This window comes from Trichosurus vulpecula, chromosome 1, assembly GCF_011100635.1.
Source record: "Trichosurus vulpecula isolate mTriVul1 chromosome 1, mTriVul1.pri, whole genome shotgun sequence".
NCBI lineage: Eukaryota > Metazoa > Chordata > Mammalia > Diprotodontia > Phalangeridae > Trichosurus > Trichosurus vulpecula.
This window is the reverse complement of record NC_050573.1, coordinates 343,950,553-343,960,258: the sequence shown is the minus strand read 5'-3', so window position 1 is coordinate 343,960,258 and position 9,706 is coordinate 343,950,553.

Genomic DNA, 9,706 nt, shown 5'->3' with positions numbered 1-9,706 from the left:
CAAAAGTTACCTTGGCACAATTTTCTAATCCTTATACCCTGATCATTTTTACAAATTCAAAATTGGAACTTTGGCCAATTGCCATGTTTAAGAAATTTACATCAGAACCCAGTTCCTCATACTTTACATTAACTCTTTACATACTTTACTTAACATACTTTACATTAACATTTCCTCACCAGGAGGATGATATTGCACTAAGTAATTAGCAGCAGACTCCAGCACATACATAAATACATTAGATAACCAATTCTTAACGCAGTACACATAACATTATAAACTTTTAGTCATGCCTTGTTTCTTTGGTGGCATTTACAAAATAAACCACAAGGCATTCTTCTTTTAACATTACTAATTGTAACAAAGCTTTAGACAAGCGTGATATTAACTAAATAACAAAATATTCTCACAAGCCCTTGACCTAATTGTTGGAGCTAAAATTCTAGAAGGCAGAAGGGAATCTATAAAAGTAGTATAGACTCCTCCAATAAATTTTAGAATAGACATACATACACATACACACACACATATATAAGCACAATTATATAACTATTTTATACATAAACTTTTTCTTGCTGCTTTCTATATGCTAGAGACTTCCTCTCTAAGGTAACCTTTCATCAATTCTATATGTATCTTGTATGACATTATTTACATGTTATCTCCCCTTTTAGAATGTAAGCTTCTTGAGGGCAGGGACTGTTTTTGCCCTTTTTTGTATCCCCAGAGTTTAACACAGTGACTGACATACAGTAAGTGCTTAATAAGTGTTTGTTGATTGACATTTGTTGGTGATTTTCTAAATCCTAATAAAGGATTTTTAAAAGACCTATAGATCCTCATTGGTCTGAGAAAGTTTAGGCAGTGGTTCCAGAGACTAGGATAGGAGTTGGAGTAGGCCATGGATGAAATATCCTTTTAAATCTTCTTCCATTTCAGAGAAAAAATAATTTCAATGATGCTTTTCCTGGACCATTGCAATAGACTCTTATGGTAACTGGTCTCCTTACCTGAAGTCTCTCCTCCATCTAATCCATCCTATACTCAGATGCCTAAGTGATATTCCAAAAGTATAGCTCAAATCCTGTTATTCCCCTGTTCAAGAAAAACCTCCAGGATCAAATACAAATTCCTCAGGCATGTAAAGCTCTTCACATCCTGGCTCAAACCTATCTTTTCAATCTTACTATACATTACTTCCTGTTATGTACTCTTTGGTTCAGTAGTTCTAGGTCCTTGAGTGGGGCCCTTTGACTCATGGCTGCAGGTTGCCAATTCCTGGTTCAGTCAAACCAACCATCTGGCTGTTCCTCACAGATGACATTTCATCTTCTATCTCCATGCCATGTATAGGCTATTCCCCATGCCTAGAGTGTACTCCCTGTTGTCCTCTGCCTCTTATAATCCTTCAAAATTCAACTTATATGCCATCTCCTACATGTTGTCTTTTTTGATCCCTTCCACCTTCTGCTCTCCCCTCCAATTACCTTATATTTATTGTGTGTGTATATACATATATAATATATATACATATGTGTATCTACATATCTGTGTATATCTATGTATCTGTCTGTCTATCTCAGCCTTTCCAGGCTACTTTTTCAAATTACATTTGAGGGGTGGGTCTCTAGAGTAGTATTACACTTGGGGTCCAAGGCTGTACTTTGTGGCATTAACCTTTTAAAATTATAGCTCAAACCCCTGAGTGGCCTTCTTGCTGTCAATAAGCAGCGAGGACATTTACTGTGATGTCATAGAACTGACGAAATATCCTTTTAAACCTGAGGCATTCTTTCCTCAAAACTGACACCATATCCCCAGACTTAGAGTAAAATGGTAGTGAGGCAGATGCGTAGGACACATGTGCAGCAAAGGCAATGCATGACTCCTGGGGATTCGAGACCTCTACATTCTTGCTCTCCTCTGATTCTCTTTGTAGGGTGGTGTACATACCATCTGTGCTGAGCTGCTGCTTAGCTGGGTTCCCAGAATCTACTCCTGTCTGTGGTCAGTTCTCTTCTTTTTTTTCCTCTTATTTTTTTCTCAACTACATGTAAACATTTTTTTAACATTTGTTTTGTAAAACATTGAAGGGCAGCTAAGGTGGCACAGCGGATAGCACATAGGCCCTGAAGTCAGGAGGACCTGAATTCAAATCCATCCTCAGACACTTGACACTAGCTGTGTGATCCTGGACAAGTCACTTAACCCCATTGCCTTGAGCCAAAAAACCAAACCAAACAAACAAAAATTATTGACTTACAAATTCTCTCCCTCCATCTCTTTCCCCATTGAGAAGGCAAGCCATTTGATTTGGATTATACATGTTTAGCCATAAAAAACATTTCCATATTAGCCATGTTGCAAAAGAAAATGAAATAGACAAACCAAAAAACCCAAAACCAACCCAAGAATAATAAAGTGAAAAAAGTATTTGGTCCTCTTCTTTGCCCTCAGTTGTTTGTTGAAAGGTGCTCCTTTGCTCTAGTGATTGCTTCTCTGGAGGGGGCTATCTCCAGTCATCCAGATCTATATCTCACTACTAGACCCAGATGGTTCCAGAGGAGAAAGTGAGGCTGGTGACCTTGCACAGCCCTCCCTCACTTAAATCCAATTCATTTGCAAGTCATGGCATCATCTTCCTTGATGTCATGGTCCTTTTCCAAGAACGAAAGACAAACAACAGCTTCTCTGGGACTGTGTCTACCTGGATTATTTATCTCTCTTCCCTGCTGAATACAGAATCTCCTATCATTGGAGCAGTTTCACTTCAAAGTGACATGGTCAATGAAGGTAGGGAGAAAGGAGAGAGAAACCTTATTCTCCTCCTGCAAAGAATGATTCTCTCTCAGCATCCTGATTCTTCTATTTCTGGCCCCTAGCTAAGAATCGATTCCCAGCTAAGAACAAATTCCACAGGGCTTAGTTATTTGTTGGTGGCTAGGTGGCACAGTGGTTAGAGTGCTGTCTGTGGAGTCAGGAGGACCTGAGTTCAAATATGGCTTCAGACACAAGTTGTGTGACCCTGGGCAAGTCACTTAACCCTGTTTGCTTCAGTTCCTCTTTGCAAAATGATCTGGAGCAGGAAATAGCAAAGTACTCTGGTATCCAAGAAAGGCCCCCATTCCCTCAAATGGGGTCAGGGAGAGTTAGACACAATGGAAAAGATTCAACTTATCAACAAATAGGTATTTAATGCCCCAGGGATGGGACTAGCCTGTCAATCACTTTGTTCCTTTCTAATTAAATTAGGAAAGGGTATTCACACTTCATAAAGGAATAAGGGCATAAACACATCTTTACAATGAAAGACTGTTAATGTGAGTGAATTTTTGGCTTTATGGCCTGGGGGTTGGTCATAGATCAACTTTCTTCCATATACTTATTTTATATGTAGCACATGGCTGTGGTGGTGGTGATGTGTGTGTCTCATAGAAGAATAGACATCTTTATAATACCTTCCCCCTACTCTTCTCCAAGGAAGACTTTGATTTCTATCAGGAGGGGAAGCAGGCTGTTCTGGTCTCCTTAGAGAAGGGGGGTGCAAGGTAAAGTTATATCTATTTCCTCCCTTAAATATTGTTAGCTCAGGAGATTTAATTTTTAGGCTTAAGCTAAATTCCTGAAAGCTAATTCATGGGGGAAAGAGGACACCCCTCCCCCAAACTTTATATGCAAGACTTGACTCCCTTCTCACTAAATGCCAGTTCTACAATTAACACATAACAGATGGCAAAGAAAGCCTTTTATCCAAGTCAGTAGTAAAACAGAAATTAGAGGAAGTATACATATGAGCATATAGACCAGAAAATACAGAGTGAAGGAGCTTTCACACTGGGAGTGAGGTAACAGCTTCAACCCAGAGAGAGTCTCGTATTTCACCCAAGGGGAAATTCTCTGAAGTCACTAGGTTAGCAAGCTGAGGCTAGACATGATGAAGATTGCCAGCTCCTCTGATATCTGCTTCTTCCCAGAGCCTTTTTCTTCCTTTAGCAACCTGAAGAGAGGGTGACATCACACATCTCTGTCAAAGCTGGAAGCCAGGAGAGTATGAAGAGACTGAAGAGAATGGATCTCTCCTGTTTTCCCCAAAGCCGGCTCACCCACAGCCTCAGGAGCCAGGGTTACATTCATATACTTATATATGTACAAGTTGTCTTCCCCAATAAGATGTCAACTTTTTGAGGGCAGAGATTTTTTTTTTGTCTTTGTATCCCAGGTGCCTGGCACAGTGCCTGGAATATAGTAGTCACTTAACAAATGTGTGTTGATGAATTGTTTATTGAGGGTGCTGGAAAGAAATGATCAGTTTCCACATGCTAGGTTTTCCATTTGATAATTTCTTGACATCTATAGTGTTCTGTGTTTCCATAGTTAAAGTTCTAAAAATATCTCAAGCACAAGCTGGCCTTCCCGGAGCCTTTGTTTCTAAGCTACAATTGAGGTTTATGTATCACTGATTAGTTCTAACCCTTTTTCTCATGCTTTCTTATCTATTCTTTAGATGGTGCTAATACCGGCTTCCACTTCCCAGAGGAAAACAAATTCTTTGGTTGGATTGTTTCATTTTGGCTCTCAAAGGAATGCAAAGTTCTGCAGTAAGAGGGGGATTAGGAAAGGCTTTATTATTGAGTGTTTGAGAAGTAAAAGTCAAGGACTCATCAGCATTTTTGCATGCCAGGGAAATTCATTAACAGTAAGCAAAAGTCCAGGTAAGTGGGTTCCAGGGGATACTAGAAGTGCATAGTGGATGAAGTTGATTTAGGCTCTTCCCTATCCTAGAACTGAAACATATAACCTGACTTGGATGAGTGAATAATGGTATGGTAAATGATTATGTAATAGTAGTGTTCGTATGTAATGTGAGTAGTAAGTAATGGCAAATGATTAGAATATTATGGATTCACAGGTCCTAGGATCATAGATATAGAGTTGCAAGGATCTCAGAAGTCATCCAACTTTCTCACTTTATAGACAAGGAAACCAAGGCTAATGGAAGGGTCACAAATTGAGTTAAATATGGGTTTAGAACCAAGGTCCTCTACCCCTGGACTTAATGTTCTTTTTTCTACATGTTACTGCTTCTCTCTTATCCTAGTACATAAAAGACTTCTTGTGCAGGAGCTAAGCCTGCTTTAGACAGGGTGGGATGGTATTTTAAGGAGGCAGGGAGGCCATTTGGCTTCTGTGCTTCCCACAGATATAAAAAGGCCCAGCCCAGCAGGACTTGAAATCAGAAATTGTGCACCTAGTCCCACCTGCTGCCCTCAGGGGAATGCTTTGCTAGCTGTTTGCTGCTAAGTAGTGTTCTTTTAACTTGGTAATCTTTTAAAAGGATTCTCTTAATTCTTACTTAGTAAGGTTGACTTAAATTATGTTTTATGTTCCAGTAAGGCTAATTGCATTTAAAAACCCATATGATACAGCATATACACACATATATGTATGCATGTGTCTCTATGGAGACACGTGTGTGTATACATGCACACATATGTGTGTGTAAACATATATGGTACTATAGTACTTTCCTATAACTTCACAGGGCCCATGTTACAGGATCACTTTTATCATTTGATAATTTTTGTGTAAGTAAAACTTTTAAAATCCATGATTTAATAGATATTATACAGAACATAACTGCACCACTCTACTGTAGTTAGTCTTTTTGAGGTGCTGTGAGCAGCACAATTTTTCATCTGACTGAATTTAGCTAGGCTGGTCCTTAGATGACAGACATACATTGTACTGTATTAGAAGCCTAACCAGCTAGCCACTTCTTGCAGTCTGCAACCTTTGAGAACCCACAGCACCTAGAATGGGAATGTGACTATGGAAAGAACAATGTTACAGCGAAGTTCTTCTGTGTCTTCAAAGGTAACTGAGAATGATTTGGCAGAAGCCACGGCCCTCTGTGTTCCAGGAAGGAGGATGACTAAAAAGACATAAAACAACCTATTTGGTCAGTGTTGAATAACGGCCATGTACTCTGTATTGGAATAATGTTGAAGAAAGGCCCCAGGGAGGTTTTCTGAAATGTCTGGTTATCACAAAATTTGCCAAGGCCAGTGGAATTGCCAAGTGTGGAGATTTAGTTCAGGTTATCACTTCTCACTTGGACTATTGCAAAATCTTCCTAACTGGAGAGTCTCCAATTCATCCCACACACCCACACCCACACACACAAAACACACTGCCAAAATGATTTTCCTAAAGCATAGGTCTGACCCTTTCACCGCCCCCCCCCCACCCCATAAATTCTAGTGGCTCACTTTTGTTTCTGGAATCAAATACCAATTCCTGTTTGGCATTTAATGTTTTTCCATAACCAGGCCCCTTCTTATCTCTCCAGTTTTCTTACACATTTCTCTTCTCCATTCAAATCTATGGTTCTCTTGCCTTTGTACTCACTTAAATCCAATTTACACACAAATCAAATGACATCACCCATACTAGTTTTCCATTTTTCCCTATCTCAAAGTCCTGTGGTGACAGGTAGGTGACAAAGCAGCAGGTGCGGATACACCAGGAGCTGTAGTCACAACTGTGCACACAGGTGGCCTAGGCCATAGGGTCATCTCACTGGAAGCAGCAGTGGGATCCGGCAGCCCCTGGGTGTCTGAGCTGCCTTTTAAGGGTTGCACTGCTCACCTTCTGGTGTGAGGAAGGGGCTAGACAAATTTAGAGAATCCACCCCAAATGTTCACATGAACTATTTGTGCCCTCCCTGTGGTAGAGCATTCTGAGCTTGTATTGGTCTGATCAGCCAATCAGCTGCATTGTAATTTGACTCTAACATAGTGATGTCATTTTGGTCCTCTTGGAGAACAACAAAGGACAACAACCACACTGGCTATCCTTACTTACTTTGTACCTCTGTCTTTTGGAATTCCTGGTTTCCTTCAAAAGGCCTTTATTGATGTCCTCACCTGATTTTTTAGTCTGTTTAGTCCAATCTGACTCTTCGTGACTCCGTGAACCATAGAGTCCATGGGCTTTTCTTGGTAGAGATATACAGTTTGCCATTTCCTTCTCCAGTGGATTAAGGCAAACAGAGGTCCAGTGACTTTCCCAGGGTCACACAGCTAGTAAGTGTCTGGGGCCGAATTTAAACTCAGGTCTTCCAGACTCCAGGCTCAGCGCTCTATTCACTGACCTTTCTATCCAAGTTTCCTTTGTGCCTTGTGTCCCTTGTGTCCTTCTGTCTGTCTTGTGCAGCCTTTGTACTATCTAAGTTTTGAGGTTGAAGGTGAAAATGAAAAGGAAGGACACTTGCTTACTCTTCAAGCCCTCACCCTTGGAGTGCTGGGATCAGTTACTGGATCCAGACACTCCCTTTCCCCCCCCACTGTTTATGAGCTGTTCTCTAGTCACCACCATCACCCCTACATACTTCCAGAGAGAATTTTCTGTCCATTGGTTAGGGGATTGAAGAAGGAAGGGTGACTTACTAGCCTGGCCTCCTCCCAGACAGCAATGGCCATCACCACCTCCCACCTCACCCCCCCCCCCCCCACCGTACCCCCAGACCGGGGTGGTATAGGGAAATATATCTCAAGGTATTGAGGGAAATGTTTTAATATTTGTCACTGCTATATTTTTAAAATAAATATCTTTTAAAAACTAATCTAATGTTAAGTGATTAAATTGAACTGGGGTGCTAGTTGCCTGGACCTTAAAAATGGGGGTAATACAACAGATGGGAACTAGAGCTGATGGAATAAAAGAGACTTCTATCCGCCCTTGGGTGGAAATCCTGAGGGGGTCAAATATAATAGGCCCAGCCTTGCTGAAGTGGGACCCAAATCAACCACACTACCGGAGGAAGAAACAGAGTCTGAAAATATATGCAGTATCCCACATCTGTGGATCTCCTAGCTCCACAAAGGAGAGTGGTGACGCTTATCTAACATTCATTCTGTCTCCTTGCCGTGGCTCTCCTCTAGTCTCCTGTCTCTCTGGTTTCTTCTCTTCCTCATGTCTCAATATAAAGTCCAGAGGCTCTGTTCAGACCAGAACTGCAACTCCCAGAATGCAGTTTCTCCCTATTGGAGAAAAAATTCATGTCCACTTGTATGTATACTTACACTTGTTCATGGTGTCTTCCCATTACAATTTAAGCCGCTTGAGGGCTGACTTTGTTTCTAAGTGCCTGGCGTAGTACTGGAAACCTAATATGTGCTTAATAAATGTGCGTTTTTTGATTTACTGGGAGTTTTTAAGAGGCTTCTGACCTGCACAACAGCTATGAAATTTAGGAAAGTTGTCAGACTGTAGCAGCACAACAGGCTTGCAGACATGGGCCAGGACCTAAATGGTTCCTAGCCCTTCTTGTGCCCAGAGAATACCCTGTGCCTAATACACCTGATGGCAATGGCATGGTGGGCCAAACGATCAGCCCAGCTGTGCTGGGCCTTTCTCTCCAATTCAGTGAAAGTTACTCCATTTTTTCTGATACTGATTTTCTAGTTGTAGGTATGTCCAACTGTGCTAAATGAAAGCACAAAGATTAGCTTTGTGTGCAAAACTTTTGTTACAAGAAGAAAACAAAATGAAGTCACAGAAATGAACAACTAACGTCAGTAACTTTGTTCTTATCAACTTAATAGAACACAGCGGCACAATCTCTCTTGCTTAAGAAAGGGCTGTTCATTAAGGGCTCCTGACTTCTGGCCATGGTGTAAGAGTGAATTTCTTAACCTGTTCCTCGTACTTACTTAAATTGGGTGAAATCTCAGATCTTATGCCTTAAAAAGGAAAGTCCTTGTTATCTAGATAGAAATCTTTCACAAAGAGGATGGCATATAGCAAAGAGCAGAACAAAAGCATAAACTAAATCAGTTGAATGAATTGAAAAGGACAAGGGAGCTTCAGCTCCACTACTGAAACATTACAGGCACGTTACAGGGCAGGGGATGGCCACCTAAGCTGGTTCAAGCCCTTCATTTCATAGTCAGTCAATTAGTAAGTATTTATTAAGCACCTACTAGAAATCAAGAGGTGAATTGACTTGAAGATTACAGAGATACTAAGTTGCAGAACCAGGATTTGAATCTAGGGTTTCTGCATCCAAATCCAGCATTCTTTCCACTACGACGTCTTGCATTTTGACAATTCTCTTCCACTTCTACTCTTCCTTTGTTCCATTTTGGTCCCTTTCCACCCTTAGGAGCTCATTGCCTATCTGGCTGGAGGCTGCCTAGGGCCGATCATTTGGCACCAACGTCTAGGCCTGCCTTCTTGCATAGTCATCCACTGTGTCTTCCTTGCCTCCCTCAAAGCCCCACTAAGGGTGGCTAGCTTAGGGGAACAATTGATATGAACTAAGAGGTTAGTGGCCATAAAGCCTTAGTGTCTTGATCCCTCCTAGATAACATTTATATCTTAACCTAGGCTTCAACTGAATGCAGCAAACATTTAAAAAAAAAATCTCTTGCTATGTTCTGAGAACTGTGGAAAGATTTAAAGCATCGAGGAAAGATGCAAAAGATCTATGTGACACAGACCCTACTATTCTCTAGTAGGGGGGAAGATAAGCATGCCAAAAACTATGATACCAGAGAGATGAGGAAAGCACAGAGGAGCGGTCCAGGCAAAGTGAGATGAGAAACTTAGTGCAGAGATCACTTTCAAAGCTGCCTCCCTAGAAAAGTTTTGGGCTTTATTTTTATAAGCTTCAAATCACTTTCACCTGAAGGTGTGGATTGTG